Source organism: Rattus norvegicus, chromosome 2 (assembly GCF_021556685.1).
Source record: "Rattus norvegicus strain SHRSP/BbbUtx chromosome 2, alternate assembly SHRSP_T2T, whole genome shotgun sequence".
Taxonomy (NCBI): domain Eukaryota; kingdom Metazoa; phylum Chordata; class Mammalia; order Rodentia; family Muridae; genus Rattus; species Rattus norvegicus.
The window spans coordinates 211,978,302-212,003,326 of NC_141535.1; the positions used below are offsets into that span (position 1 = coordinate 211,978,302).

The window sequence follows — 25,025 nt, forward strand, 5'->3', positions numbered from 1 at the left end:
GAATTTCATGAGCTTGAGACCAGCCAAAGTGAAACTATCTCAGAAAACAAAACAGGCTGGAAGGATGACTCAGTGGGAAAGACGGCTCAGTGGGTAAGATGGTTTTCTACATAAGACTGATGGTTTGAGCTCCATCCCCAGAGCCCACATGTAAAGCATGCCCGTCTGGGATCTCAGCCATCCCTACGAGAGCTGAGGGATGGAGAGGGGAGGCTCAGAGCTGCTTGTCCTGGAGTATGCAAGAGACAGAAGACAGGCAAACTCTCCCTGAACAGGGCAGAGTGCAAGAACAGACTGTAGGAAGTGGTCCTCAGACCACCACGTGTCCTCTCACCGTGTGTTTACATGTGTGTGCACCAAATAAACTTTTGAAAAGCAAGCAAACAAACAAACAAACAAAAACCATTTTTAAAGGCTGAGAAGATAGCTCAGTTGGTAAATACTTGCATCTCAAGCATAACGACCAGCTTTTAATCCTCAGAGCTCAGACTAAAGACAACAAAAATAAACCAACCAGAAAGCCAAACTAGACTCGGTGCCAAGCACTCAGAGCTGAGGTTGTGATCTCTGGGGCTCAACTGCCCACCCAGCGCAGTCGATCTGGTGAGTTTCAGGCCGGTGAGAGACCCCCATGTTAAAATATAAAATATCGACAGTGGCTGAAGAAAAACACTGAGGTTGTCTCTTGGCCTCCACATGCTTGTGTGTGAGCACATGTACCCGTACGCTGGAAATAGGGGATGGGGGATAGGAAATTTTCTCTGCTGTTCCTCCTACTTTCATCTCTGCTGACCTTTAAAGCAGCATAAGAACTCTTTTCTGGGCCTTTACCTCCTCCTCCCTCAGAAGAGAGAACTCAGAAGAGAGGTCATGAGCTTCCTCTTCTCTGGTCCTCAAATTATGTAAATAGCATTGGGAAAATGCTTCTCCCTCGGGGCTGGCTCTGGGAGTCTGTCCTCTTTCTGTGATTTTTCTTGTCCAGGGAAACACAGGGCAGGCTGTGTGGTTTTGTCCTAAGTAACTAAGAGTTATTGGGATGCACACACCAGCAGCCGGAGCCATAAACAACATTCGTAAACTGTAGCAGGCATTGCACTGCCGCTTTGACCAGACGGCCAGACACAATCTGTTTGCGACTCTTTTCAGGAGTGGAATTTCCAGGAAACTTTGGCGACCACATCTCAAGACTTCTGAGCTTGCTCGACACTCAGGAGAGCCTAGAGATGGGGAAGGGGAGCTGCTGTAGGGCAGCCTTGATGGATAGTGCATTCAGCGACTCCTCACGGTGTGAGTATCCTTACCCTCCAAAGGGCACTGTCTATGAGACCTGCATTTGCGGACCCGAGGCTAACCCAATGACTCTTCCTTATGCCCTCCCTTCTCTTCCATGATTTTTGTTGTCTTTTCCTGGGGTGTCCTGTGGCCATTTTCTTGTTACTCTCCTTCAGAGTACACAGAGGGAGATCTTGGCCAATCATTTGTTTTGGAAGCTTGTCACTGTGTGGCTGGGTTGCCTGGCACTTCATGTTTGTTGGGGATGAGAGTTAGGGAGTGTTGTGTCAATAGACTGTAGGGACAGACATGTGTTGGATTATCCTGGGCTGTGTCCTAAAGGTCACTTGGGAGTGCGTAAGAAATCCCAGCAACAAGAAGTGGGGTACACATACCTGGTGGCCAAAGAAGAAATGATGGACAAGCCTCCAAACAGAGTCGCCCTAACTCGTACCCAAAAACCGTCACTGAGGATATTATCCAGAATCCCAAGATACCAGGAGCCAGCTTTAGGCGGCACTAAGGTATGACAATGAGACTTTTCTTCCTTTCCCCTTTTCCTTCTTCCTGGGTCATAACCAGAAGGACTGGGAAGTGTCCAACCTGACCACCGCCCAGGGTTAGCTTCCAGCTGGAATAGAAAGCATCCTGTGTCCTTCCAGGTTTGGAAGTTTGATTGCCCTCTCGGACTGGACACTCCGATTGCCGAGTGAAGTCTGCTTTTATTGTTTACAAAGACTCCAGGACTGTCTGTTACCTAAGAGTGAGCAAAGCCTGAGGCTGCATGACTGCTGGAGGTCTTACCCACCAGCAGGGAGGGTCAGAACTTGTAAGCAGAAGAGAGAGGGAGACTAAGACGCTCCAAACGTGCATGTATTCTGTTTACTTGAACAGTTGGGCCGTGCTCACCGGTGACTGTTTAGACGCTGGTAGCCATATAAACACAGCTGGCCACACCAAACAGGAAGATCTCCAGTGTCACACCATCAGGGACCAAACTGAGTTTGATATGACGAGTCAAAAGAGGAGGCTCTGTACTGGGGACCCTTGCCCTTGGTGTTTCTTTGGATTAAGGGTTCCAATCCATGAAGAAGGCTACCGTGGAGCTTCTCGTCCACACTTCTCAGTGGACCCAGGCTGGATCAAAAGCATAACTCAGACAAAAATACAAAAACAAACAAACAAACAAACAAACAACCCTGTGACATAATATCGTCAAAGCATATGACGTGAGCCCCTCAGGTGCCAAGGAATCCCACATTCCTTCTTCCTCTAAGTGCAGCTTTATCCTTCCTCGGAGAAAAGAACCCTGTACCTCCTAAGTCACGGCTGGGAATGAATTCTGGGTCTCCCAAGTCCCTCATCTTGGCATCTCTCTGCCCAAGGTCTCAATGACATCTAGGAAAGCAGGATGGCTGCTGGCAGGTTGTCCTATGGGGCTCCCCTGGCGAGGTGTGCAGGTGACCCATTGATCACGCCTGTAACAGTGTTTTTAAAATTAGGTTAAAACCTAATTAAAACAGAAATAAGCTAACAGAAAAGCGATCCGTATTTGGAAGGAGCTTCCGCATTCAGGGTCCTCATATTCTGGGGTCATTTCCTCTGCCCATACACGGCCATTGCTGCTGGCACAGGTTCTAAGTTGCTCCGTATGGTTCCCTAGGACCAGCCACGAAGCTTGAATTTGGTCACGCAGAGCAGATTTTCAGGGACGATGAGGGAGTCCGTGTAATTCTTGGTTGAGTGATGGAGGTTGCTAGAGAGGGATAATAGGAAGGCATACTCCCCTGGAAAACCAGCGCGTGCACCACTGTGGTAATGGCTGAAAGATGCTGAGGCTTCAAGCTTAGAGATAAGATGGTGATTGGCTTAGGTCCCGTCAAGCTCAGTTGCCAAACAGATAAGATACCTCTCCCCTGATAGAGCCTGCATTCTAAGAGGCAAGGCGGGTGCAAAGAAGGTGGGGGAGGGGGCGATGCAGCGCTGTGGGCTTCTTCCGTAGCAGACTCCGAGGAAGAGTTGGTGCGCATCCAGGCTGTCCTTGAGATCACCTTCTGTGGAAGGTGGGAGGAAGCAGGACAAGCAGAGATGCTAACTTGTAAAAACAGGCCCAATGGTGGCCTCAGGAATCCCAAAAGGAAGCTCTGACTCTGGAAAGTTGACCCAAGCTGGGTTAAGACAGGCTTTTCCCTCTGTGGATCTACTCTTGTGTGGGGATTCATTGGAGATGACTTTGGAAGCTGGTGCAATTCTTTGTTGGGTTCGGGGTGGAAGTCGAGAAAACTCGCTTCAGATATGGAAACTTAAAAATGAAAGCTTTATTTTCTGAGCACTCAGGGAGGCAGCCAGTTTGGGATCTGAACTGCATCCCCGATGGAAGATTATACAACATTTTTATAGGATGGGAGCACAAAGCAAGGGGGATCTTAGCTGTTGCATTGACCAATCATATTTTGACATAAGGGGTTAAACAAGGAAGTTAACGCTGGTAAGCGGGCCTTAGCTGAGTGACCTGGTTTCAGGGTCCTTGAGTCAACTTTTGCAGCCAGGTTCCCTCCTGGACTCTGACCTGGAGTCTACAGTTATAAAGCACAAAGGAGTGGGCAGACAGCACATAGCCAATTAAGTCTAGACAGGCAGCGCATTTCCGAGGTGCATGCGCTGGAGAGATGGCTTAGTGGTAAGAGCACCGACTGCTCTTCCCAAGGTCCTGAGTTCAAATCCCAGCAACCACAGGGTGGCTCACAACCATCTGAAATGAGTCTGATGCCCTCTTCTGGTGTGTCTGAAGATAGTGACAGTGTAATCATAATATATAATAAATAAATAAAATATTTAAAAAAAAAAAAGGTTGGGGATTTAGCTCAGTGGTAGAGCGCTTGCCTAGGAAGCGCAAGGCCCTGGGTTCGGTCCCCAGCTCCGAAAAAAAAAAAGAACCCCCCCCAAAAAAAAGAAAGGCATGTGCTACCGAGGTGCATGCCTTAGTTAGATAACGGAGAAACAGTATCTTCCTTCTTTACACCCTATCCTGGTTAACAAACATGAAACGTCTGAAGAAGCAGGACAGGAGTTGGGTTCCAGGGTCTGGGAACATGGACTCAGCTTTGATCCTGTCAGCAAGGACAACCTCGCTCCTGAGATGGCTGGACCCAGGGAACTACCTCCTGACACCTTAGGAAGTTTCTGCCTAATGACCCTCCCCACCGAGCTTCTACGAATAAAGGAAGATCTGAGTGGTGTGCTCTGTGCCACGAGGAGGGCTCTGAGAGGGGAGCAGAGGTCAGCTGGGAAGAAACAGGGCTGAGAAGCATCTTTGAGGATGGGCGGTGGTTTCTAGGCAACAAAGGGGGTACATATGGTGCCTATGGACCATTGTCTGGTAGACCCGGGTCGAGGGTGTTAGAGGAGTCACAAGAATGTAGTCTTCTCCGTACACTCCTAGGAAGATATGACTTCATTCTCTCTCCATCCTTTCTGTGTAGGGCCAGGCAGGCTGCAAGAGCATAGCATTCTTATAAAGCTACTCTGTCCAGGAAGAAATCAAATTGTGATTACCTGAGCAATTCAGTTGGACTTTTAAATTAGCAAATATTTAGTTATTAATCGACACTGTTGCCTATGTAGCTAGCCAGCTCACTTCCTTTTACAGGACAGAAATCTGTCAGCTTCCACAGTGGGGAGGGAGGTTGAATGATTTACACCATGCCGTGCCAGGACCCTAGGCTTGACTTAGCTACTTATTTTCTGTCTGATTTTGATCCAGTCACGACTTCACCTCTCTGAGTTTTGTGTCAGATAATCTGTAAACTATACTAACCTACTGTCCCAGGATTGTCACGCAACGTTAACGGGACAAAACCGTGCTGTACAGGATGGGTACACATTTGCCCCCTTGAACAACTTACTAGAGCTACAGAAAGTGAACTCAGCCTGCTCTAAAGCCATTGCTTTTTCCTCTTCTGTCTTGAGATGCACCATTACCACTATGGTATATTTGGGGGCACTTTTATATGTTGACAGTCCGCTCAGACAGAGCCGTGAGCTGGTAATGAACAAATTCTGGGAAATTAGTGGCCTCCTTCTTTATCATCTTGCTAGAGCAGGACTGCTGTAAGAAATGGTTGCTTAGTAACCAGTATTAATTCGTCGGTGGGAACAATTTGCTCCCCTTCTCATTAGGGAGGAATGCCATCCTGCCAATCAGAACTCTTGTTCCTAGGATATTGTGGATGCCTTACTCAAACAGGGGGACTATTCAGAGGTAAACTGGGGACAGGCCTCTGCTGGGCCTCTATAGCATGAAAGGAGAACAGTGAGATGTGAGGTTGGGGTGGGGGATGGGAACTGCATTTCTAGGCTCCTGCTCACTCTTTTCATGAGGCAGATTATTCCGGTCCAAAAACAGGATGACCGAAAAGGAGCCATACAAATGGGCTTCTGTTTCATGCTCGGCAGGGAGAGCATGTGATATTTATTCTTCTTAAGTAGCAGGCCACAGCCACAGGAACTAGGCTCCTGAGCCTCTCGGCTCTGGCCGTGAAAGATGAACCGTAGCATCTCTGATTATGATGGTATCCATAGTGACCTGTGCGGTAGCCCTGAAGCATCTCCTAAAGCATCCCACTGTCTAGATCCCAGCAGCCTTTGCAGGTTGAAAGGACATCACCACAGGGCCTTCACAGTCGGTATTTCCATAAAAAGAGTGAAAGGAATGAGCCGTGACATTTTAAGAAAATACAATTCCCTCAGCGAGCAGCTCCAAATACTTTTCAAGGTGGAATGAAACAGCCAGTCAGATCTGCCTGCTTGTCTTAAAATTGACTCACGAGTTTACCGTAAGAGTATTCTTTTAAAAATAAAACAAAGGAGGGAATCAACTTCCAGTGAATTCTATACAGAAAAACACCCTAAATGAACCATAAGGCATTCGGTTGTTCATGGAAGGTAGAGGAAACGCCCCGGAGAGATGTCTGGGTCAGTGGTGCTGGCCCTGGGCTTGCTGCCCACCATGAGCACAGACACTCCTGTCAACTTCCATACAGGCACAGACTTACATCCGTCCATGACTGACGCCCTGTGGCTGGAACTGCCTTGAATATTTAGGGTTATTTGCTGAGACATTTTTCTTTTCATGTTTTAAATTATATTTATTAGAGGGATGTCCGCACCACTGAAGAATGTGTGGAAGTCAGAGGACGTCTCGCAGGAATCACTTCTCTCCTATTGTCTGGGTCCTCAAGATTGAACTCAGGTCATCAGGCTTGGTGACGAGAACCTTTGTACACGGTGTCATCTCACTGGCAGGCTTTTCTTAGTTCTAATACCTAGTAGGCAGCTGTGCAAAAATTTAAGTCTATGGTGTTTTATTTGTCCTGGCAGTCAGAACAGAATCCAAAAAAGTTGCTTTTCTTCCTCTTCTTCTTCTTCCTCCTCTTCCTTCTCCTCTTCCTCCTCCTCCTCCTCTCCACCCCCCTTCTTCTACACGTCTTGTATTTTTATCTTACATGCATGGGTGTTTTGCTTGCTTGCATGTCTGTGTACCGTGTGCATAAAGTGCTTTGGGGGGCAGAAGAGGGTATCAGACCCTCTGGAATTGGAGTTGCAGAGAGTCGTTAAATGCCATGATGGTTGGGAACTGAACTCCTATCCTCTGGAAGAGCAGAGAGCGTTCTTAACCACTGAGCCATCTCTTACAACATCCTAGATCAGCAGGGCACTCCAGGTCACTTCTTGTAGTTGGAGGCATGGAGAACGGATCCTGTGAACTGGATATGGTTCGGGGTGGTCCTTTTGGCAGAAGCATTTGAGGATATGTTTAATGTATGTGAAGCTTTGACTGTGGTTAAGCAAAACAGTCTTGGCAATGTGATCAAATGGACGAGCATACTAGATGTTACTTCACACGAAATCTTTTCATGTTCCAAAAACAAATAAACATAGACAACCTGTGAAGTGCTTTCAGTGTTCAGTGAGCTGCAGAATTTTGTCAAGGACAAAACATGAAGCGCTGCTTGGGAAAAATAAATGGGCCCCTCAAACTGTCTCAGCTTTGACCCAGCCATCCCAGTTGTACGGGAAAGAACCTTGATGTTTATTTTGAATATAAGAAAACTCCAGAAGAAAATTACTCAAAGTTAATGATAAGAGGCTGTTCCCTCAGAGCCAAGAGTCCAAGTGTCTCCCAGCTTCCACTGTCTCCCACCACACTGCTGGCACAGAGAGCTCTTGACCATCTGAACAGTGGCTTGAGGCTCTCCCGGACTCTCAAATCCTTCTCATCACTCAGATCAGGCGCCTTCATCAGACATGGTGTCTGCTTCTGAAGGGAGGGAGGTTGGTGGACAGTTCTTAGAAATCCACACTTGGGGACTTTAATTCTCAGCCTCCTTATAATTGTTACATTCTTGTAAATTGTACTCTGGCACAGACGTTTTGAACTTCCTGGAGGGTGTGTATGAGAGAAGAGAGGGGAAAAGGGAGAGAGTGGAAGAAAGAGGAGAGGAGAGGAGAGGAGAGGAGAGGAGAGGAGGGAGAGGGAGAGAGAGAGAGAGGCAACTGTTAAGACAATTATTGCTGGAAGTTCCTGAAGTCATAGTGGCTGACTGGCCCAGGCGTTGGCTCAAGTCAGCTTTGGAGAGGGGAGTGGGGCTTTCGTGCAGAAGGCTGTTTAACCAAAAGTTCAACTACTTTGAACATCAACTTTAAAAAAATGTAAGGACTCTTCATCTACAAATTCTTTCACTTTAATTACTTTGCTATTATTTTTGTCTTTTAATGTATGCATTTTTAGAAATGTAAAATATGCACACATACAAGAAGCACAGAAATACCAACCACAAAGACAGCTAGGTGTCCAAATGGACTGCCCCTGGGGCACAGTACTTGGAGAGGAGAGGAGGATAGAGTAAGGGGGATATTTTTTCTTTCTTTTTAATATTTTATCAATTCTTTGAGAATTTCATAAATATGTTTTTTATGATTTTTATACCCCCTTCCTTCTTCCTCTTAGATCCAGTCTCACCTTCCCATTGTCCCATTTTTGTCTTCTCTCTCTCTCTCTCTCTCTCTCTCTCTCTCTCTTAATTTAATAATGAACCTATCGACTCCAATTTGTGCTTTCCATATGCTTTTGGATGTGGGCTATCCACAGGAGTGGGGTCACCAAGACCAGCACTCCTAAAGAAGACCGACTCTCCCTCCCTAAGAAACCATCAGTTAAGTGTGGGGCCCATCCCTCTAATACTGGAATGGTGGCTTGATCTTGTGAAGCTTTTGTGCTGGCAGCCACACTGTTGAGAGTTCCCGAGTAGATTCCTGTCATGTCTAGAAGACACTGTACCCATCTAGTTCTCCCAGACTTCTGGCTTTTACAATCTTCCCATCTCCTTTATTGCCATTTGAAATAACTAAGAACAACTTTTAAAACCAGCTTTCAAAATAATGGTTACAACATAACTTCAGAGAAAGCTATGACTTTCTAAAGCCAGAGCTGAAATTAGTGATGTTGTTTGTGGAAACTGAGGTCAAGAGAAAATAGAAGGTGTGCCTAGTGCACAAGAGAAATCCACGGGGACTTAGTTCTTCTGAAAGATCAAACACAGCACAGCTATACTCTTCTCTTTCCATTTTATACTGTTATCACATTACATAAAATGAAATTGAACTCAAAACTAAAATGGTTTCATTAAAATATAGAAGGATGGATTATTTCATTTGGCTGCTAACCCGTAATTAAATGAAACATTTTATAATAGATTTACTCCAGAGTCATCTATTTAAGGATTTATGATGAAACTTGTCATTCTTGGCAATATACAGTTTCTCACTTGAAGGAGTTTTGAGAGAGAATTATTTGAAGCCATTTGAACATCTCCTCACTATGTTCTAGTAATGTTCAATAGTAGCAATAAAAACTGCGTTTGCCTTTTCTCTAACCATATCTTTAAGAAAAAATATATACTGACATTGCATGTGTGCTCAGAAGTGTGCATGGGGCACATGTGCAGATGTGTGCTCAGAAGTGTACAGGGATGCATGTACAGATGTGTGCAAACATGCATGTGTAGACGGGAGTTAGAGGTCAACCTCATGGATGGTTCTTCAGGTGCCTTCCATGTTTTGTTTGAGACAGAGTCTCTCACACACATGCTATGTTATTGGGGCAGTGAGCTTCCATGGTTTGTCTAAGAAGTTACCTTAGCTGACCAATAAGCTTCCAGGGCTCTGCGTGTCTGCCTCACATTTCTAGAATGGCGAGCACACAGCACAGGACCTGGCTGTATACTCGAGACCTGGGAATCCACCTCGAATCTTTGTGTTTGTCGTGTTACTGACAGAGCGTCTCCTCGGTCCCACATACTCATACATTTAAAGACTCAAGAGTTAAAACTATCTTAAGATTCCTTCTGATGATCTTGGGACAGGTCCACCAACACAAAGCTGCTTTAAACTGAGTTTTGTTGTTTTCTTGAAGAAATCTGAAGATGAGCCAAGGTGCTCACTGATTTATCTTCTTTCTTAGTAATCTCTAGAAGAATTCAGATGCCAGATAATCTGATCACAAATAAAGAGCACCGTTCAAGAGCTGCCGGCATGGCGGGGCTGAGAAGGTTGGCATGGCGGGGCTGAGAAGGTCTTCCTGTAGCTTTGCTGAGTCATCCCCCTAGCTGATCACTCCCTCCCCTGAAACATCAGGCAACTATGAGAAATCTCATATGAACTAAACAACATCCACAATGCTCATGCCAGCCCATAATCACCTCTGAGGGCTTGCCATTAAAAAAAAAAAAGTTCTTTCTGATCACTGACACAAAGGGCTTGGTCTAGTTGCTGGCTCACATGATTCCGGCAAGAACAGCCCATTTCTTGAGAAGTTCATAACAACAAGCTGTTATCAGTGTGCAAAATTGATAGTAGAGACATCTGGAAGTCACTAGTCCTCAGAAATCACAAACTCTTGATTATGAGAATCAGGGATGGTCTCATGGAATGTTTTGACAGGTCTTGAAGAGTTTTCTCCTGACATCAATCACCACGTGCAGAAAGGCTGAGCGATAAAGAAGTATCAAGCAACAGTCTGAAGGGACTGGGGCCAGTGTGCTGGGCCACTGGCTTTCCACAACCGTTTCAAAGATTTGGATGAATGGAATATATAGAAACTACACATATGATGTGCAAATGAATTGGTTAATTGTTTTTTAAAGAAAAAAGCCACAGCTGTGTATCCAGCACCCCAGAAGAACCCCAGATGGGAGTTCACCTTCTTTTCCTTTCTCTTGAGTCTATGTAACAGAAGTCATACAGCGTCTGCCTCTGCCTGGCTTCTTGTACTCAGCTGTATGTTTATTCGAGTCACCTACTGTCCTGCTAACGGGCTGCTGTTCATTCTAATTGCCATGATGCATTCCACTGTGGCGAGTCTGCCTCTAAAATATTCTATACTGATGCACATTTTGGCTTACATGTCGTGAAGCCAAATTTACTGTCTGAATTTGGAAGCTCAAAGAAAGCTGCCCATGGGACTTGCAACACTGAGAGGGAAGAAGAGAATGAAGGCGATACCTCTTTTGGTCTGCCTTGCTCCCTGCCCCCACCCAAGAAAGGTGATCGTGTGTGAGCAGAGTTGCAACAGACAGGAGAGGTCTCAGGTCTTAAGGAGTTAGGAAGAACCCATATCTATGGAGGTCTCCGGAAGGACTATCTACAGGACACTGTGTGTAAACACCAGGAAAGCCCTGTAAATACTTTGAAGTGGCTAAGCCCCCCACTCAGCCCCAGGTGACTATGCCCACAGTCTAACTTCTCACAAACTTGGATGCCTGGCTACCACTTATCTCCAAAATTCTTAAGAATTAGAATTAAAATTCTTAAGATTAGATCCCAGGAATTTTTAATCCCAGCAGATTTATCTCCCTGTCTTAGACATAATTTAGACCCAACCTTCCTTTGCCGATTAGCTCATTTTTATTCACTTTTCCAAGAACACAATAATTATTCTGCTTAAAATGCCCTTGAGATTCTAAGATATTAATAAGCTCCCAATAGTTTGAGGCAAAGCTAACTTAGCCCTTGCCGTGTTTATCAGGGTCTAGTGATTTGTAGTATCTTTAAGCCAAGTCTGGTGGTATTGGTCTGTAATCCCAGATGTGGAGAGACTGCCATGGTAGGGTTGCAAATTCAAGGGCTGCTTAAGCTACACAGGAAGTCCAAAGCCAGCCCAAGTGACTTCAGGGAGACGTCTCAGGGCAAAAAGCAAAAGGAGGCTGGGAATACAGCTCAGTGGTAGAGCACTCACTCGCCATACGTGTGTGTGTGTGTGTGTGTGTGTGTGTGTGTGTGTGTGTGTGTGTGTGTGTACACACGTGGGAGAGAGAGAGAGAGAGGGAGGGAGGGAGGGGGAGAGAGAGAGGGAGGGAGGGAGAGGGAGAGAGAGAGGGAGATAAACAGAGAGACAGGCAGAGAGACAGAGAACCAGTACATGAAATCAAGTACCACTATCATCTTAGAGAGTGAGAGAGAGATGTCCCGTTTGATGGGAAGATAGAAGATAGAGGAGTATTTGTATTCACTGGTTTGAAAAGACTTTGAAAAAATGTCTATATTGAGGATGTTTATGTTTATCTTTTCAGCAAGGCTTTGAAGAATTTATATGTGTACACACATGGGTACTCTCAAAGACGTTTAGACATTTCATAAAGGACTATGCTACTGTCTATAAAAACAAACATATTTCTAAAGTCAAGGCTGGGAATTTAATTTTTGAAATTCCTCTTGTCTCTTTGGCTGAGTATTTCTTTTCCCTGTTTCTTCCCGGCAACATAAGCACATCGCAAGAGTATGAAATGGCAGTCTATGAGATGTTGCCAAGAGGACACTGGGAAACTGATGGACATCATCTCAGGTTGAACGATTATTCATGCGGTGGCCCAGAAGCATCCTTTGCAGCTAATTTTCAGGCTTAAAGAGCACTGACAGGAATTGTAGCGCTACTGTTTGGATTTCAGGGAATGAGCAGAAGTGAAATACTCTTTCTAGTTAACTACCAACAGTTCAAGCTAACATTTCCTATAGTTTTGACTTGGCTAATTACTGTACACTTGAATTATTTGAAGAATGAGGTTTTCACAATGACTTTATGAGGTACGTACACAGTGGTGTCATCTTTTACAAATTTAAAGACGTTAGCACGTGGCAAGTTAGACGTGGCAAAGTGACAGGGCTGTGAATAACAGGACCAGAATTTGAAATCCAGCACTGGCCAGGAGCCCAAGGCTTCACCACAGCAATGCACCAGCTTCCTTATATGAGCTACCAGGGACAGATACCAATTGAACACAGGAACACCATAGGGGTCTAGAGAACCAAAGACTTTGCTAACTCCAAAGGCTGGATACCTTGGATTGGATTTGTTTAAAGTAATGAAGTGTAGCTCTCGAGGGAAAACAACCGGTATCACATTTGGGTTGGTTTTTGGCTCTCTTTTAAACCAGGCAGCACGAAGATTTCATTTGGAGATCAAGAACTGTGACATCACTTGAGTAGGTCTCTCTACTCTAGAAATAGGAACGTTAATAAGACACATCAGTGTGAATGCCGTGTGTTTTCACTGGGTAAATAATGGCTGTGAATGTCGGGGTTAACTACAGACATCCGGATAAACCTCTTCGCAGACTCACAATAGGCCTTTCATTTCCTTCGATGCTCTAATGAGCTCTTTCTTATGCTCTGAATAGCGAGAGGGGAAGTGGCGTTCTTCCATAATAGTGCCATAGGCCATGACATGGCTCCTTTGAAAGCTCATTTCCAAGTTTTCTGAGTCACCTGTAGATTTAATTTTTCCCTGCCTCAGACTCATATGATACATGCACCATCTTTATATTAAAGCCGTGTGATAAAATCCAGCTCAGTTTTCCGTTCCTCACTCCCTGTGAAGCAATAATGTAGAAAAATAGAACCAATAGGTAGCATTAGCCACAGGGGCACGTGATCCGTAGTCTCTTTTTGAAGTGGAGGAACAGAAACCCTGAGAAGACAAGTGTCTTGCCTGTGGTCACAGAGGAGTAACACATTCATGACTTGAACACAGGCTTCCTTTTTTGCTACAAATCCATCTTTTATGCTCAGTCCAAATCCTGTGGTCAAAGAAGCCCTTGATGTGAACTCTAGACACCACTTTGCACGATGCTTGGAGCAAGCAGTGTTGGAGCAGCAAACGTTGGTTGAGTAAATAAATATACAGGAAAGAGCTCCCAGCTCTGCCCCACCCCTAGGCCTCTCTCTCTCTCTCTCTCTCTCTCTCTCTCTCTCTCTCTCTCACACACACACACACACACACACACACACACACACTGCATGTTGCCATCCTTCTTGGACTAAACTAACCACCAATGTTAACACCAGTTCCACCTAAGCAGCGACAGAAACTCAGGAAAATATCTGGGTAGCGATGAGAACTATTGGAAGCTGTGCCAGTGCATTTGCTCGGGGGCTTTTAGACGTGTGACACAGAATGAAGCAAAGCTGTTTCTCGAAACAGAGATTCATGACAAAGCCAGGGCCTGTAGGTAGAAGGCAGTGAAAGAGAATTGGGCCAATGTACCTAATAACGCAAAATCTGAGGAAGTCACTATGCTGACTTTCCCAAGGTCACACAGCTGTTTGGTAGTAGAGAGGGAACTGGAACTCTAATGCCAAGATTCCTAGTCTGGAAACTGCATCTAATGCTGCTTCCCAGCATGCCAGAGTGAGGACTCTGAGTTTGGAGATGTGTGGGGAGGTTATGGAACTTTAGGAGGCGGAGTCTCGTTGGAGGAAGTGCATCAATGGGATGCTCTTTGCGAGTTTATTGCCTCAACTGCTTCCCTTTGCTTCTCCGTGGTTTTGATGTGTCTCTCCTCTTTCTACTCCGGCTGTGTGCGGACATGCCTATTATAGACTCCTCTGTGGCCACAAACCAAAATGAGCTTTCTTCTATAAGTTGCCTCTGCTCATGGCATTTTTCTATAGCAAAATAAAAGTTAATAAATGGCCTTTAATAAATTTTAAGTAATTTGCCTGTTTTTAAGACGAAGCTTGCGATGTGTTATATTTTTCAATCTTCTTAAAAATATGTCTCAGCTTTATGTACCTAGTCAGATTCACTACATCTATGATAGATAATGTCATTGTAAAATGAGAACATTTAATATGGGACTGGAGAGATGCCTCAGAGGTTAAGAGCATTGAATGATCTTTCAAAGGACCTGGGTTCAATTCCCAGCACTCACATGGCAGCTCATAACTCTTCTAGGGGATCCAAACCCCTCACACATATACATCCATGTGGTCAAATCACCAATGTACATAAAATAAAAGTAAATTCTATACAAAAGAATATTTACTGAAGCAATAACCCTGTCCCTCATATCCATGGTCCTTGTCATTCAAGGTTAGTTTGTGACAATTTATTTTTTGTTTTTTCCTAATGACTGCAATTCATCTGATCAGTTCTGAGTACAGACAGACGCCTGTGCATTCACGTAAGTCCAAACCCACAGCCATGGGTCGCTGGCCCCTGGTCCCAGGAACCATGTACTTTATCTAGTTAGAGCACAATGTCTATTCATCACCCTCCAGACATCCAAGTAGAGCCTAGTAATGAGTCAGTCTCATCTCCACAGGCTTCAGTCCATCTCTGAACAGCAAATTCACAGCTTTGAGCTATAGGTCCTATGGAAGGCCGTCATGGAGTTAGGTTCATGAGATAATTCACAATCCCATGGTGGTGACACCTAGCCAGTTTTAGTCTGAAGTGATTATCCCAGATCTCAGAAGCAGGAGGAAAATAAGGCAGAAGCACGCTGTCCCTGAATTTAGTAGGCCCCACTGAGAATAGATAGCTACTTACGGGTTCCTTAAGGATGTGTGCACTCAGTCTGGACTGGAAAATCACTGTGAATCCCAGTGATCTAAAGAACGAAAGTAAAGGACTCTCCCCTGAGTGAGGGAGGGGGATGTGCAAACACCACTAAGGTACTGGAAAAGAAGACACCATACAGTCACAGGACAGGAGTGTGAGTTCCTTTAGCCATCACTCAGAACTATAGAATTTCATCTTGTTGAGAAGATTGTAGGATATGAAGTCTCATAATGGCAGCACATGGCGGCTGAGGCTGTGGTACGCAGCTGCCTTAAACTGGAACGTATTGTATCGATATAAATCGTGTACTGAATTCGAAGACTTACTACAAAAAGCAAAATACCAATGCCAAATATCTCATTAACAATTTTAGATCAATCCCATATTGAAAGGATGATGTTTGAGAAACACTGGACTAAGTCAAGTGTATACTCAAAATTCATTTCAATTTTTTCTTTTTACCTTTCTGAAATGCAACTAACAAGAAATTTTAAGTCACAGATGACATTATACTTCTGAGCACACACTGAGTTATACAAAGAAAACTATGCTCTTGCAGGATTTCAGGGTTAGAGAGCAAAGCCATGTAAAATGTTGTTAGTGGGGCTGGAGAGATGACGCAGCCATTTAAGAGCACTGGCTGCTCCTCCAGAAGACCTAGGTTCGAATCTCAGCACCCACATGTCAGCTCACAATTCTCTGTAGCTCTAATGCCAAGGGTCTGGCACTGTCACAGACATATATGCAGGCAAACTATCAATGCACTTAAAATAAAAATGAATAAAGATTTTTTTAAAAGCCTCTATTCAATGCCTTGAACATGTGAGTGATGCTGTGTTTCAGTGACTTCACCGTTCTAGAGATGGAGAGGGTGGGTTCTGTCATTTGAGGAGCCTCTATGCTGGGACCCTCTGCTTCATGAAGTCACACTGTGGTCTTTATAGGCTACCTCACAGATATATGCAGACCTTCTAGTTTCGTTCCTTGGGCGTTGATAAGGGAGTGCTGACTCCCAGAAAGACCGGCTTTTCTATCTGGCCTCCTGTCAATTCATCTTCCAATGGTAGAGCTAATCCACAGATAAATCCCGGGTTGGGACACAAATCAAGGAACAGTGTAATATCAGGGTAGGCCAACTGCACAAAGAGCCAAGAGTTTTAAAAGGCAATAACTTTACACAGAGAGGCCTTGGCATTGGGAATAGAGTAAGGACCTGTCACAGAGATGAAGTGAAAGCTGACCTTGGGCCACATCTCTCTGTAGCCTATGGTGACTTCTTCACTTCTCAATTGCCTTGGGTCAGACTCAAAAGGCAACCTATCAATTATAGGCAGCAATAAATGGCCAGGGGCAGAATTGGGGGTCAGAAAGTCACTTCATTCTTTTTTCCTTGAAGGATCTTATGTGACGAGGTGGCTGATGTTGGAAAAAGGATAGATACCCTGTGAAGATCTACTCTACTGAGTCAATCATCCACAGTTCCGAGAGGAGCCATCCCCACTCCTTAACTTGAATGAACATTCAAGAATTACCTGCTGGTGCACGTGTGTCTAATCTAGGACTCAATGAGACAATGATTCTCAGGCCACAGTAAGACTCAATTGAGGTAATAGCATGTCTCAGAGAGTAATGCATTTATCCTATATGCTTACATAAGAGGAAATTTTAGAAATAACTTTGGTTCCTTTTCCCCAGCCTAAGAGACTAGAGTTGGTAGCCTGGAGGAAGCTGACCGGCGAAGCCTCCTGAGGATGGAGAGCAAGAGATGCCCCTGGAAAGAACACATCCAGCTGTCAGACGCTATCTGAATCCTAGGAACGCGTTCCTTGCTTCTGATTCCAGCACCACTAAGCTGACATTGTTGCCCTCTGGGCAGCTTTTCAAAGGCAGGGGTCACACCATGAGCTTGGTTTGGTTATCCGTCTAAAAGTTATATCTTCCATTCTGGAAACACTAACTGACGGATGTTATTGCTTGAGACAGCAATCAGGCGCGGAGATCATTTGCATAATGGAGTGAAGTGTCGAACTGTGTTTTCTAGTCTACACAACTTGCAAGGCAAATGCATTAAACTCAGCCATTGTGCCTCTGTTACCAAAACTCCTCTGTCTCATTGAATTCCGCTGCCTTTCGATGTGATCTACAGCAGTAGGCCAGCTTCGTTCCAGTCTAGCAAAGGTAGCCAACTTGAAGTCTGCGGGTCTAGCTGGCTGCATATAATCTTGTGCTTTGACAACTGTGAGGCCTGCAGGTGTAAAGGGGGCAGGGTGGCTGGGCTGAACGATTATCCAGAGTCTGCTCTTGGAACTTTAAAACCTGTAGTTCTCTTACATAATTTTTAAGGTCTAAAATACAAAACCAGGATCGTCAACTCTGTACTTATAGATTCAATACATATATATTGATCATCTGCCATATGTAAAATCCTATTATAACTGTGTAGAACACACCAGTGATAAATATATAGGGATATCTGTGCTGAAGGAACTTAGTGTGGGAGGTAGGGAGGAAGGAGACCATCATCAACATTTTTTTCTTTCTTTCTTTGTTTCTTCCTTCCTTTCCTTCCTGTCTGTCTGTCTTCCATCCTTCTTTCTGTCTGTCTGTCTTCCATTTTCCTTCCTTCCTTCCTTTTGAGGAAATATTATGTTGGGGAAAGGTTTTACTTAAAGTTTTAAAAGTAAGCAAAGCTTGGTGCAATGAAGCTTAATTGGAATCCAGCACCTGAGAGGTTGAGGCAGGAGGATCAGGACTTGAAGGCCAGCCTTAGTTACAAGGTGAGTTAGAAGCCAGCCTGGGCTATATGAATCCTTACCTCAAAAAAGGAAAGCATTTTTCAAAATCAAAACAGAACAAGAAGAGAATGTCAAATGTAGGTGAAGGAAGTAAATGTGTCTTTGAGAGCTGCTGGCTTGTGTCCACCTTGAACACAGACCCCAGGAGTAAGCAGGTGACACGTTTAGGGGCTAATATGAAAACCCTCTACTCCAGGGAGGAAAGCAGAAATGATCAGCAGACTTAGGATATCTGTTCTAAGTGACAGGTCCTAAGCCCTCACTGTTCTCATCAGGAGGCATCTCAGAATGAATAGCCCTGCACGCAGTCTGCTCACCTACTAGGGCCATAGGTGCATTGTGTCTGGCTATTCCTAGGTTGCAATCTGATAATTTAACAGTGACCCTGCTTCAAGGCCCTCCAGCCTCTGCAATCTGTTCCCAACGGGCAGAGGAGGGAGAGAACTGCAGCTGCTAACCAACGCCCCCAGTCACCAAAGAGCAGAAGCCTCTTTGTTTGATGAAAGCTGAGGCTTTCTCCCTGCTGCTCTTTGCTGCTCCCCACACCCCCAAGCCCTTTAGATCTATGCAAATCCACCCTTGGAGCCTGGCCTGGGATGCAGGATCCTTGTTCCCATTTCCCAGGGATGTACCTGGATGTTAGACTTTGTAAAATTTCAATTCAAGTCGCCATTGACTTTTCCACAGTTCTTATCTTAAATCAGGTCCTTCCAACAGGGCTTGTGTTAGAGCAAAACCTTGATGTCAAGTTTGGTCAAGCTTACAGTTTATAATGGGAAAAAGCCATTATTATAGGTTATATATTTCCGTCAGCATCATTCAGTATTCACCAAGTCCTCTGTGTTAAGAAAGTCAAACATTTCCAATCTTGACCTTTTTTTTTTTCTGTATCCTATTTGTAAGAACTAAGCACTCTTTGCTAAGCACAAACAGGCTTGATGAATAAACTCAGGAAATTCACTTAAGGAATCTGACTCTGTATAAACAAGTCTATTGGGCTTCTTAAAGGATCTTAAGTTCAGGGTTATTTCTGAGTATGTCTGGAAATAAATGAGAGTCACCTTTGTGGTCTTGAAAGACCATCTTACATCTTAGCCACGAGTTCTTCTTTTGTACTGTGGGGATGGCAGAGGGTAAGTCTCCATAGCCCCATCCTAGGTCTGAAGGGTCTGGGCTATCATCTTCATGCCCTGGGCTATCCTAGGAGGTAACTCCTTTAACAGAGAGCCCTGCTGATACTCTAGGAGGAAACCCATTGGCAGTCAGGCCCAGGGCGCCTCACAGCTGTAAGCTCTGTACCGAGGACTATCAGCAGCCTAGGAGAAGTCACTCAAAACCCATAGCAGGGGTCCCTTACAACAGGACCCCCTCTGTCATGTGTCTGTCTCGCTGCAGCAACAGAATCAAGCAACCATAGATTGATACCTCTGAAACCATGAGCCAAAAAAACAAAACTTTCTTCTTCTTAAGTTGAATTATCTCAGGTACTTGTTAGAGTAGTGCGAAGTGCCCTAACACATTTAGTGCCAAATATTTAAAGGTTTTTTTTCTTTAGAAAAATGAGAAAGAGGTAGAAGAACAGAACAAAATTCAGGACGTATGATTCCAAAGAGATAGTAAAGAACAGTGAATGCACTTTTGATCTGAAAATAGGTTTAGAAGCAGCGTGGATCCAAGTTCTCATACCCATAATGCATTGTGATGAAGGTAGTAGACAAAGGAGGAGGTTGACAGCTGTCAGAAGAGGATCAACCAAGTCTGAACATCCAGTCCCATCCAGGGAGGGCTGAGGGCCGGAAGGCTGAGCATCCTAACATCTTAACATCCTAACATCCGTGCCTCCATGAGTCCATGTCCAAGGCTGCTCAGGCTGCAGTTCATGAGGTCTGGATGTCCCTGAGGTAAATAACTATAAGTTATTCATCCATTCCACAGAGATTCATGGATCCCTCACAATACCCTGAGAACCATAGAGAAATGAGCCCAGTAATGGGAATATCCTAGCATCTCATGAGTGATGCCCAAGCCGACTGGAGCTGATGGAAAGGTGTTGTGAGGACAGGGTTTGGCTGAAGAGGAGCAGGACTGTACACCTCCTCTGTTGTCACTCTTGGTTCTGATGCACACATTTATGTGACAAGGACTCAGCTGCTTTGATCACAGAGATCTGCTCATCACAGAGATGATCCCACAAACCCAATTACGTTTTCTTCTAGATTCTATTTTATTCCACTCAATTCAGCAAACATCTGTGATGTGCCAACCAGGTGTCTGGTGCTAGAGCTGTAAAACAGAGCACGTTCTTTAAAAATGGTCTCCCTTCCCCCAACAAGGCAGAAGGGGCTCATCTAGGGGTCTTCCAATCCAGAGATTGCTACCAGAGACCTGAGTTTTCCTAAAGGTTACTGTGAGGTGGGAGGGTGATGCCCCTGGCCCCCCAACAAAACAATGATGACACTGGCCAAGGTCTTGGGAAACTGGGCTGAGCCATCTCCAGCCACCATTTCTGAGTGTCCATTGCTAACCACAGGGAAACCTTTCCATATTAAAGTGATTTCAGACTTCCAAACAGACAGGTAGTGCATGACAGACTTCTAGCTTCTGCAGGACCCTGAAGAGCTTCCTCCTGCTTCTCTTCTCAGCCACAGAGACCTGACTTTTCGTCTCTCCCCATCTGGAACAAGGCAGGGAGCAGAGAGCAGGATATCTTCTTCACAGAGAAGTCTGATTTCCCCCTGTTAGATTAATGCTTGATTAAAAAGTACCTGTGTAATTTAACCCAGGACTATAATTTGTTTCTGGCCTATTAATAACCTTAAAATACACACTTGAAAAACTCGTTGCCAACCCTTTTATCGGATTCAGTGGGTGATTAAGGATTATAGTCATTCCATTCATGGTATTCATTTTTTCTGTAGAAAATTGCATTCCCCGGGTGCGACTGCAGGAGCATAAGGTACAGATACACTCTGTTTTGCAAGATGGAATGACTCACATCCCAAACTAGCCATTTTTGGTGTAGAAATTTTGCTTCCTGGAATTCCAGTTCGTTTTTGAAAAGTTGAATTCTTTTTCATACGCAGAGAAAGCGTATGTATTTCCAAAGCATGAGTGAGAAGTCAGTCGGCTGGGTGTCCCCTCTCACCTCCAGGATGTGGGGTATCAAGTGACATCTTGTACAGAACTCATGCATTTCAAGAAAGCACAGACTACTGTAGTCATGCTGAGATCTTCCCAAGCCTCTGCCTCGTGGGGATTTGCAACCTGGAACTCAGGGTTGCCTGGGAGGCCAGTCTGACTCAAGTTTCCTTCATTGGTCTGGGGTGGACCTCCTAAGCCATGGCACCTCCGCCATCCTGCTGCCTCTCTCTGAGGGCGTTTGTTTAGAATCTGCCTGGACTGACTCTGAAACAGCTTTGTAATTGTGACACCCATGGCAGACTTTCATTTCTTTCAACGCCTGAAGACACCCGTGAAGTTTTAGGCTCTGTGTAATAAAACCAACTCTTGTCGCTGGCTTACCCATCCCAGTCAGAACATCACGTGTCACTCAGATGAGCATGCGGGAAATGAGCTTGAGGGTTGGGCTGACCTGGAGAGGGGGGTGTGTTTGCCACTTTAGCTGGTTCTGTTTACTGAAGTGGCTGGAGCAGTTGAGCAGGTGTGGGAAAGGGCAGATCGACTTACCAGAGGATTCCTCCCCACCCGCCCTCAGTGTTAATTGAACACTATGTCAACATTAATTAATGCCCTTGGGATTAACAAAGCAACCAAAGCTGAATCCACCTTTGGAGAGAATAGAAAAATAGAATAAAACGAAGAGGGGAATTTAATTTTTTTTCCCGGGCCTCCCATGGGCCATGAGGAAATGGGCTCTGCAGGCTTCCTTGAAGCCATTCCACCTTTGGTTTGGTCTTTTGTTGTTGTTTGTGGGACAAAGGCACATCTGCCAGTTTTCAAAATCTGAGTCATCCCTTTAGTATAGAAACCCTTTAATCTCCTGATGACTTTGGAAGGAAAACTTCCCCCACGGAGCCGAGAGGTTTTCCTAGGCCTCAGCAACACTTTTGTTCAACGTGTCCTGGGTGTGACACTCCACTAAAGCAATGTTTCTGTGCTCACCCCTCTAGGCTCTGTGGAGACTCGGGTGCCCTGCCGAACCTTCTCCTGTCCTGATTCTTTATGGGAGCTTAGGCCTAGATGCTGGCATGCTGGGGTAGCTTCAAGCGCGTGCGCTGTGGGGCCAGGCTGCAGTAGGAGCCACAACTTTATCCACTCGTGCACCTGAGCCTGAACATGTGGTATTCGTCTTGGCGAGCCATAGTTTTATCAAGGGGAAAGTGAGGACACTTGGAGGATCTGTTTGCCGGGGTTTACGTGAGCTATCAAACACTGAGGTGTCGCTAATGACTAAACATGGGCAGCCAGGACAGAGCTTGGCATCGCTGATAAAACAGTGACTTGCTTATGAACTGTCCAGGCGAAGGGCATCCCGCTGGTGTCAGCAGCTCCATCAGGAAGGTGGGAATACTCCGTGCTGAGGAAACTACACCAGTACGTGTCTACTGTCGGCAAGAAAACAGAAAAATCTCGAGGTCAGGAACTCGCAATTGAAGGGAGAATCCATGTGCTTGCCTGCAGAGATCTTAAGCAGGGAAAGGCCCCCGGACAACTGCTTCCTCGGCTTCCTCACTCTCTGGCTTGCACCTCTCGAGTTGTTTCTTCCCAGAAGCCCTTTTTAGAACAGCGCCTCACTGCTTACAATGGAAAGCAATGTTGGGTGAGCATTGCAGAGCCTCATAGCCCTTTATCCTGCACGTGTGGTGGGTCCTGCCAGCCTACCCACTTGAGTGTTCTGCCAAGACGCTGACTGCTACGGGCCTCACAGGATAAGGGACACCGCTGACCGTCAGTCATGGTGGACCATGCTAAGAGTGCATAACCATCAGGACTGCACGTGCCAACCCTGAAATCAAGCAACCAGACCCACAAGCAAATGGGGACGTCAGAGTTAATTACAGTGAAAAGAAAGGAGGAGGCTGAGCTGGTTGTACAATACTCACACCGGTTTGCAACTGGATGCTTCCAACAAGTCACTTTGGAAGGTATGTTCAGAGGAACTACTAATTATAATCATTAACTGTCAGTACAGCAATTAAAACTATAAAATAAACTTGGACGTAGGATTCAATACAGTTGGCACGGGTCAGCTGTAAGTTCTGACCTAGAAAAAAAAATCAAGATTTTAAGTAGCAGAGCACAGGATATGGGATCAAAGCCCTGGTCTCAGTCTCTCAGTCTCCTTGTTACAGATAGAGAGTCTTCAACTCGAAATCAAATGGTTGGACATACCTGTGCATGTGCACACACACACACACACACACACACACACCTTCTTTCCCGCTTGGTGTCAAGAGCAGGTGTACTTTTCCATATTTACGTTCAATCTTGACAAATAGGTTACTTAACCTGACATTATAACTCAAGTGTTCTTTGCTCCAGGAAGGACTGGACCTTTTGAGTCAATGTCTAACCTGTAATCGTTTCTTTGAAATGCTGACTAAAGAACGTTTTATGATCCTGCCCAATAGGTCACAGGCAGAGGAGGAGATCAAGACTAGAACATTCATCCTCAGCAACTACAGCAAAATCCTGGAGCCATATTTTCATGTGCCCATCATCTTCAGAGATTAAAGGAGTCCAGGAGCAAGCCTGTGCTAACAGGGGCATTAGGGGAGATGAGGCAGGGGCCGAAACAGATGGAAGAAGGCCATTCCCTTGGGCGCGTTAGAGTGTGTGGGTTTCTCTGTGAAAGATCCGCACCTGCACCTGCAGTGCTCTTAGACCCACCTGCCATCATCACAAGGCATCATGGTGGAGGTCGAGATAAACCATCCTGACCTCACTAGGCTCAAAGGCGGCTGGGACTGACAAGCCTGTAGCCTGGCTTACACCACCTATGAAAACGGGAGCAGGATGACATTCTCCGATCGACTGTCCAGTTCTCCTTTATCTCTTCTTGGGGGCATTTGGAGACTTGCTGTGGTTATTTACGGTTTGGTTCAATCCAGACTCCACACTCTTCTTGATTAGAAAGTTAAGCTTCTCTCCTTCTTCCCCTAATTCCCCTCACAGACACATTCTGCCTCCAAAACAAATGCTTCCCAGTAGCTTTGTTCTGCAGTTGCCCTTAACGAGACTACCAAAGGCCCAAGTGCCTCTGATGGCATGGGAAAACGAACATGCTATTTTCCCTGGGATCGGCCTCAGCTGTGGGCTCTGCAGACACCAATGACATTTTCCTCGGGCTGCTGCAAAGATGATGTGAGAATGAACACAGAGCAAGAGCACCAGGTAGCCTGACACAAGGAAGTAGTCCTATGGGGCCAGTGAGGTGGCTGACTGGGTAAGACTGCTGTTCCAAGGGTTCAGATCCCAGCACTCACATCAGATAGCTCACAACCATCTGTGACTGCACCTCCAGAGGCTCCAACTCTTGCCTCTGCAGGTGCCCGCACATATGTGAGACACACTCTCTCCCTAGCCTCCAACACACACACACACACACACACACACACACACACACACACACACCACACACACGAGGAGGGGGGGATAAAAGTAAATCTTTCTTGGGGGAGACTCCCTCTGGAGCTCTCAGGGAGGGAGGAACCGCTGAACATACACAGCAAAGCAAGTGCAGGTGACGCCATCACAAGTCCCATCTTGAGCCAAGGTAGTGGTGTCACGATGATAAATAGTGGTGTGGAATGGCAGGATGATAAGGGGAGCCGATTACCATCAAACATACTCATCCGTTTAATTAGCAAGTCTGAAAGGCCCTCCCCACCCCAGCTGGTGAGTTGGGATGGTGACCCACATTTCGATGAATAACAGACACCGCTGTGGGACATTGTTGTGTTCTCAGGGCCAATGAACTATTTTCAGGTACAACTTATTTTTTTCTTCTCTGTTCTGGATAGGAATGCAACTTGAATGTAGGAACACAAGAACAAAGTAAACTGGAAACAAGGCAAAAGAAAGAGCCCTTTCTTCTTGAC

At 45.4% G+C, this 25,025-nt stretch overlaps 1 long non-coding RNA gene across 3 annotated transcripts; it reads left to right on the forward strand.

The window, feature by feature from the left end:
- The first annotated feature begins 966 nt into the window (after nucleotides 1–966).
- On the forward strand, nucleotides 967–25,025 carry LOC102554786 (uncharacterized). 3 transcript variants are annotated; one of them, XR_015672513.1, is made up of 5 exons: nucleotides 1,537–1,796; nucleotides 16,566–16,775; nucleotides 16,865–17,227; nucleotides 22,095–23,069; nucleotides 23,556–25,025. It is a non-coding gene; the product is annotated as an uncharacterized LOC102554786 (long non-coding RNA). The 3 variants fall into 3 exon arrangements; XR_015672509.1 differs by lacking the exons at nucleotides 22,095–23,069; nucleotides 23,556–25,025 and having other exon boundaries at nucleotides 967–1,796; nucleotides 16,865–17,269; XR_015672510.1 differs by lacking the exons at nucleotides 1,537–1,796; nucleotides 22,095–23,069; nucleotides 23,556–25,025 and adding an exon at nucleotides 967–1,287 and having other exon boundaries at nucleotides 16,865–17,269.